Raw genomic sequence first — 7,760 nt, 5'->3', positions numbered from 1 at the left:
CTATTTCCAATTGTTCATTGCTATTATATGGAAATATAATTGATTTTTAATACTTTTTAGAGCAATTTTAGGGTCACAGCAAATGCAGTTGACTTTTATATATCCTTCACTTTGCTAAACTCTAGTAGCTTTTTGGATGACCCCATAAGATTTTATATATGATCATGTTGTCTGCAAAATAAAGGTAGCTTTACTTCTTCCTTTCCAAGATAGTTACCTTTTACTTCTCTCTTTTATTTTTTATTTTATTTATTTGACTGCACCAGGTCTTAGTTGCTGTACACAGGGTCCTTAGTTGTGTTGTGTGAACTCTTAGTTGCGGCATCTGAGATCTAGTTCCTCGTTCAGGTATTGAACTTGGGCACCCTGCACTGGGAGCTCGGAGTCTGAGCTAATGGATCACCAGAGAAGTCCCTATTTTTTATTTTTAATCTTTGTAGTTCATTGAAGAAGTGATCATTATTTAATGACTGAATGTGTCAAATTTGAAAAACACTAGTGTAATCAATAAGTAAACTTATGATGTAGATACAGGTGAAAAGTTTTGTCTCATTTGCGATTTGCAGCATAAATGGAGAAAATGTTTTAACTTATAATATTAACATCAGTAGTTTTGTAAATTATATATATAAAGGGCTAATCACTGCAATCATGAGGTTCTGTTTTTGTTTCTTTGTGTTTTTTTGTGGTTGTTGTTGGCCTCTCCATGGGACATGTGAGATCTTAGTTCCTTGAGCAGGGACTGACCTCTCACCTCTGCACTGGAAATGTGAAGTCATGACAACTAGACTGCCTGGGAAATACCCCCCATATATATATATATATTTAAATTTTGGTTCTGACTCTAGAAATCTGTTACTCAAAGTATACAGTTTGACTTCAGGAAAAAGATCAACAAATGATAATAAATCAGGTTTTCGAATGTTAGGTTGATTTCTGGACTAGACTAGGCATGGGAAGGGAAGTCACAGTTATGTGAACCATGAACTTCCAGATATTCAAGCTGGATTTAAAAGAGGCAGAGTAACCAGAGATCAAATTACCAACATGGATGGCATCACCGACTCAATGGACATGAGTTTGAATAAACGCTGGGAGCTGGTGATAGACAGGGAAGCCTGGCGTGCTGCAGTCCATGGGGTCGCAAGGAGTTGGACACGACTGAGCAACTGAACTGAACTGAACTGAGGCATGGGAAGGGAAGTCTGATGTTGTGCTTCTTATTTGACATCATCGCCCCATTCAGGAATGTGGGGGTAAGGGAAAATAACTTCTCTTTCTCGACTTAGTTTATATTCCAAAACCTCCAGTACCGTGTTGTGTAGAAGCAAAGAGGGCTGATATCCTTGCCTTTTTCCTGAATTTAAAGAGAAACGTTCGGTATTTTACCATCAGGTATATTGGTAGCTCTGCTTTTCATGTATGTCCTTCGTCAAGTTGAGGATGTTCCAACTACTCCTAGTTTGTTGGGAGATTTTTTTTGTTTCAGGAAGAGATGTTGACTTTGTCAAATGTTTTTTTATGCATTTGTTGACATGTAGGATCCTCCCAGACCAGGGATCCAACCTGTGTCTCCTGCATTGGCAGGTGGATTCTTTACCACTGAGCCACCAGGTAAGCTCCACCTTTATCATTCTTGATATTGATCATTTGCATTTTCTTTTTTTCCCCTGATCTGTTCTATCTAGAGGATTGCACATTTTGTTGATCCTCTGATTTTGTTGATTTTAGTTGAGGCATGTGGGATCTAGTCCCCTGATCAGGGATTGAAACTGGGTCCCCTGCGCTGGAAGTGCAGTGTCTCAGCCACTGAACCACCAGGGGAGTCCCTCTTTTTCTGTTTTCTGTTTCGTTTCTTTTCACTCTGATCTTTTAAAATTTCTTGTGCTTACTTTGGTTTTTATTTGCTCTTCCATTTCTACTTTCTTAAAGTAGAAACTGAGGTCATTGATTTGAGACATTTCTTATTTTCTTTTTTAATTAATTATTTATTGAAATATAGTTGATTTACGATGTTGCATTAGTTTCTGGTGCACAGCAAAGTGACTCAGTTATACATATACATATATATATACACACACATATGCTGTTTTATATTATTTTCCATTATTGTTTTTTACAGGATAGTGAATACAGTTCCCTGTGCTCTACAGTAGGACCTTGTTGTTGATCTATTATATGTATAGCAGTTTATGTCTACTAATCCCAAACTCCTAATTTATCCCTCCCCCACTCTCTTTCCCCTTTAATAACCATAAGTTGTTTTCTACAGACATTTATTATTTTCTAATATGGGTATTTTAGTGCTGTCAATGTCCCTCTATGTACTGCTTTAGCTGCATCCCCAAAATTTTGATATATTTTTAAAATATTTATTTACTTGGCTGTGTTGGGTCCCAGTTGCAGCATGCGGGATCCTTGCGGTGCACAGTCTCTCCAGTTGTGGCATGTGGGTTTTGTTGCTCCTCAGTATTCAAGATCTTAGCTCCCTGACCAGGAATTGAACCCATGTCCCCTGCATTGCATGGCAGACTTCCAACTACTGGACCATTAAGGAAGTCCCTGATATTGTTTTTCTTTTCTTTTTGTTTAACATTCTTTCTTTTTTATCTTTTTATTTTATAAACGTACATGAATTTTTTTTTTTTTAAGGCTGCACTGCAAAGCTTCCAAGGATCGAACTTGGGCCCTTACCAGTGAAAGTGCAGAGTTCTAATCACTGGATAGCCAGGGAATTATCTATTTCACACACACACACACACATCTGCGTGTGTATTTATTTGTTTTTGCCTGCACTGGTCTTCAGTGCTTTGCTTGACTTTCTCTAGTTGCCATGAGTGAGGGCTGTTCTTCACTGTGGTGCAGGGGCTTCTCCTGTTGCAGAGTACGGGCTCTAGGCGAAAGGGGTTCTATAGTTGCAGCACACAGGCTCAGTAATTGCAACTGGAGGACTTAGTTGCTCCATGGCATATGGAATCTTCCCAGACCAGCGATTGAACCCATGTCCCCTGCATTGGCAGGCAGATCCTTATCCACTGCCTCACCAGGGAAGTCTTATTGTTATTATTTTTAAATTTATTTGGCTGCGCTGGGTCTTAGTTGTGGCATGTGGGGTCTAGTTCTCTGGCCAGGAATAGAAAATCTGCACTGGTAGCGTGGACCACTGGGTCCTAACCACTGGACCACCGTGGAAGTCCCCGCGCATACATTCTTTAAAGTGTGTTGTTTAGTTTCCAAATATTTGGGGATTTTTCAGGGATCTTTCTGTTACTGACTTATAATTTAATTCTATGTGGTCCAAGAACATGCTTGCAATTACTTAAAACTTTTAAGTGATGGAGGCTTGTTTTGTGGTTGAGAATACGGTGTTCCATGGTAAATATTTCATATATATGTGGAACTAAGGTATTCTTCTGTTTTAACCACTGTGATTTTGTAATTATTATTTAGTTACAGTTGTAGGAATTTGGGGAGGGTGTAAAAGCTGTTGTCTTGACTCTGAAGATGTTTGTTTGGTCTCGGTCTTGTTTCCCTTTCTGTGCGCTCAGTCGCTCAGGCGTGTCTGGCTCTGCGACCTCATGGACTGTTGCCCGCCAGGCTCCTCTGTCCACGGGATTCTCCAGGCAAGAACACTGGAGTGGGTTGCCGTTTCCTTCTCCAGGGGATCTACCCGACCCAGGGGTCGAACCTGGACCTCCTGTGTCTCCTGTATAGGCAGGCGGATTCTTTAGCACCGAGCCACCTGGGACCCTCACCATATTCCTGGACCAAACTGAAAGCTCAGCAGACATTGGTTGAATAAATGGATGACACTTAGAAATGGTCCGGTTGTGTTCTGGCTTTTTATTTAAAAAAACAAGATTATTGAGTCATGTGAGTGAGTCTTATGAACCTTTGTGTCCCTGCAGGACTTTGCCTGGAGCTTGGCACATCATGAGTGCTCAAGCAGCATTGATGGCACTGAATGGACCCGAAGAGATACCTACAAAGGTGCTGCCTCTGACTGATGGGGGTGTACATCCACCCTGAGGCAATGACAAGCTACTCTGGTCAAGGTTGGAGAGATTGGCCTGTCATAAAGCCCCCAAAGGCATGATGTCACACACAGACACCACTTGTGAAAGGGAGGGGCTGTGTGCTGGGCTCCCAGGCTTAGCTGTGCTCCAGTGCCCTTCTCAGTGTGTCCTGGAGCCTGAGGGGAGGTGAATAGGCTGCCTTCACACTGACATGGTCAAAGGATACTCTGCACATTGCTAATATCCTCAAGGTTGGTAGATCTGGTACGCAGTTTCAAAAGGCCGCCCCCGGTAAACCACCCAAGCAGGTGATAATCGTCTTGACGACTCCTAGCCTAACTTTTCTGCCTCCCTTCCTATATGATATTCTCTCTTCCCTCCTTTTCTTCTCTCACTCAGGACGCATTTTCTCTCCTCCAAACCTTCATTCAGAAAAAGACTGATATCTTGCTTTTTGAAAGCTTACCGAAAGCTTACTGTTGAATATGTTGCTAGCAGTATTCTCAGAGAAGGTAGTTCAGTAGGAAGGGAGGTCTGGTAGTGCCCCAGAGAGAGATGAAATGAGCTGAGGCCCCCAAAAGGCCCCCTGGGTTTGGAGACTAGGAGCTTATTAATGACTTTGGTGAGAGAGGTCTCAGAGGTTGATGGGAACAGAAAGAGTCTGAAGTGGGTTGTGGAGTGAGGGAGCGGTGGAGAGGAGCAGAGACATGCACGGCAGAGTCTCTCAAGGAGATGGTGTGAAGGGAAGGGGACAATTAGGATGGCGCCTGGAGAAAAGATGTGGGCTGAAGGGACAAGAGCTGGGTGATATGATTACACACAGATGGAAAGAGAAGGAAGGACAAGTGAGAAGAGGGGACCCCCGAACACCAGGCTATGAGAAGACCAGAGGGATGGAGCACAGGAGGGGGTGAGCCCCAGAGAAGGGGGCACGGTCTCCTCCTCTGAAGAGGAAATGACCTGCGAGAAGCAGAGAATGGACGAGTCTAGTGGCAGAAAATCTGGGAACACCCGTCTGATAGAGCCTGTGGGCCTGGGTGAGAGCGAGGAAGGCGGACAAGGGGCTGGAGATTGAGAGAGAGACTCCCTAACAGTTCCTGTGGAGAATGGGGGGCTCAAGGGGAACAGAGGTCCACCTCACCCTGGAGAGCTTGACTTACTCTGGTGTCAGTTTAGATGCAATTCAGCACTGAAGGTGGGATTCTAGACAGAGAGGGTGCTTTCGAAAGGCTAGGGAATCTTCCCCTGTCCTCCCAAGATTATTCCAAATCTGCTGCATAACACCAAAAATACTTTAAACTGGTGGTAGTTTTTAATCGTTTTTATTTACTATTATAATTGCCTGCCTGCCCCCCGGGGTCACATCAGATGTTCAGTAGAGTTGTTCCTTTTCCCTTAATCCTCTCCCAACCCGCCCTCCCCATCCTGACCCCTACTTTTCCAGTGGGAGGTCTGAGGTCTTGGGAGAAATTTCCTGAGCATTTTCCAAGCTCCGAGTACTAACCCATTCCATTGTCCTTAGTTTAGCCTCAAGCTGCGACCAGTGGGCTCTCCCTTGGATGAACCCTGCTGGCGGGGGTCCTGCCATCCTCCAGCTGCCTCTGGCCCATTGCAGTCCCCACCAGCCACAAAGTAAAGGACTACCAGGCCTCTGGGGTGACATGATGCACTGACTGATACCCATCTTCTCTCCTTAGACCGAAAATGGTGCTTGGTCTGTGCAGCCAGAGAGAGAGGTAAAGTTTACATGGGCCCTGTTATCATACCCTCATCAAACAGAAAAGGGGATCCCCTCACTGGGTCCCACAAGGAAGGGGTTTTGTATGGCCCTTTTCCTGACTGTTACAGTGACTCTGGGACTCAGGGTCAGAGTGGAGAGCCTGGTACAGACAAATGGGACATGCCTCTGTGTGTGTGTGTGTGTGTGTGTGTGTGTGTGTATAGACAGGGTGCCAGCATCCTGGCAGTGCAAAGATGCTGTGTTCAAGGGGGTTCTCAGGTGGTCTAATGGTTAGGATTCAGCACTTTCGCTGTGGAAGCTCCATCTCTGGTAGGGGAACCATCCCACATGCTATTCAGAATGGCCAGGAAAAGCTCTGTTTGTCCCAAGGGAGGTGTTCTAGAAGAGCAAGATGGACAATGGGATATTATTTCTAATCCAGGCTGAAGTCAGTCCAGAGGAGGGAGGGAGGGCTTTGGGGGGCTGTGGGCCAAAGAGCTAATACAACCCTTGAACGAACAGCTATGAATGCTGAGCCAAGGCTAAGCCCCTGCCTTCAGGCTGGAGAGGCAAGATGGACCTGTGCAAACAAGAAGGAAAGGAGAAGGGAGGGGGTCAGAGGGACAGTGTGGGCTCCAGGCTCCAAGTCTGGCTTTCTGAATAAGCAGAGGCACAGAGTCAGCAGGGAGCCTGGGCTGAGCCCTGTTACAGCCGTGGATTTATTCATCCACAAGTGTTGATTGGACGCATCCTGGTGGAATAGGTGCTGGGGCTTGGACAGAGGAGGAAACCGTGAGGGCGGGAGACCCCAGCCGCACACTCTGCTCTGCTTTCCTTCCAGGCTCTATAGTCTCCTCTACGCAATACAGATCTTCTTTCTTACAGGTGAGGGCCTGGGTGCTGGGGTGGTCGGGGGACTGATGGCAGGACCCAGGGAATGGGTGCTCGTCTCCGAGCCACTTCAATCTCCAGCTACTCCCCAAGACTGCCAGAGGCCCCCTCCTGAGATCACCATGTGCCTGCCTCCCCAGGGCTGGTCACACTGCTCAGAATCAAGGCTGGCCTTCTTTCTCCCTTTCCTCCCTCTGTATACCTCCATGGAGAAGTGGGATTTTAACCTGTGTCTGACTCTAAAACCCATGCATCTTCCCAAAAAACTCACAAACTACCCCCTCAAAACACAAAGAACCAAGTCATACCCTATAGCAGTGATCTTCAAATATTTACTTATGCTTTTTGAATAACACCACTTCCCTGGTGGCTTAAATGGTAACAAGCATCTGCCTACAATGCAGGAGACCAGGCTTCGATCCTGGGTTGGGAAGGTCCCCTGAAGTAGGAAATGGCAACCAACTCCAGTACTCTTGCCTGGAGAATCCCACTGATGGAGGAGCCTGGTAGGCTACTGTCCATGGGGGTCACAAAGAGTCAGAAACAACTCAGTGACTTCACTTTCTTTTCTTTCATTTTCACTTTTGAATAGCTGTGTCCTCACACATTTGTAAGTTAATGTCTAATGTCTTTCATCACACATCAAAATACTTTAAAAATATACCATTATTGCCATATTTACTATTGTATATAACTGACATTTAAAAATGATTGTTACTTTTTAAATGTTTTAACTAGTCTTTCTTCATCTACCTGCAGGCGTGGTGTACTACTATTTTCAGGGGTCTTTGGGGAAAACAGCCCCTGCCCATGAGATTGCTGTGGAGTCATCACAGGTGCGGACCTCTGTCGGGGGCTAAGGGGACTGTCTCATGTAGCACAAAGAGTGGTCATGCTGCTTGATCGGAAATGGTTGACCAACTGTGTGTGTGTGTGTGTGTGTGTGAGGATTCTGGAGAAATTCCCTGTGTTCTCAGGAAAGTGTCAAACAAATCCCTGCTCTACCATCCCCATTGCCGCCCCGCCTCGGGCTGGCTGTATGGTCACCTCAGGGCTCCGTGGCAGGAACCTAGACGAACCGACAGAAACAGATGACCCCTACTGTGTGAGTAGCCTTGGAATATGGTTCCACA

Source organism: Oryx dammah, unplaced genomic scaffold, assembly GCF_014754425.2.
Source record: "Oryx dammah isolate SB20612 unplaced genomic scaffold, SCBI_Odam_1.1 HiC_scaffold_29, whole genome shotgun sequence".
Classification (NCBI taxonomy): Eukaryota; Metazoa; Chordata; class Mammalia; order Artiodactyla; family Bovidae; genus Oryx; species Oryx dammah.
Note: the sequence above shows the minus strand (reverse complement) of the source record.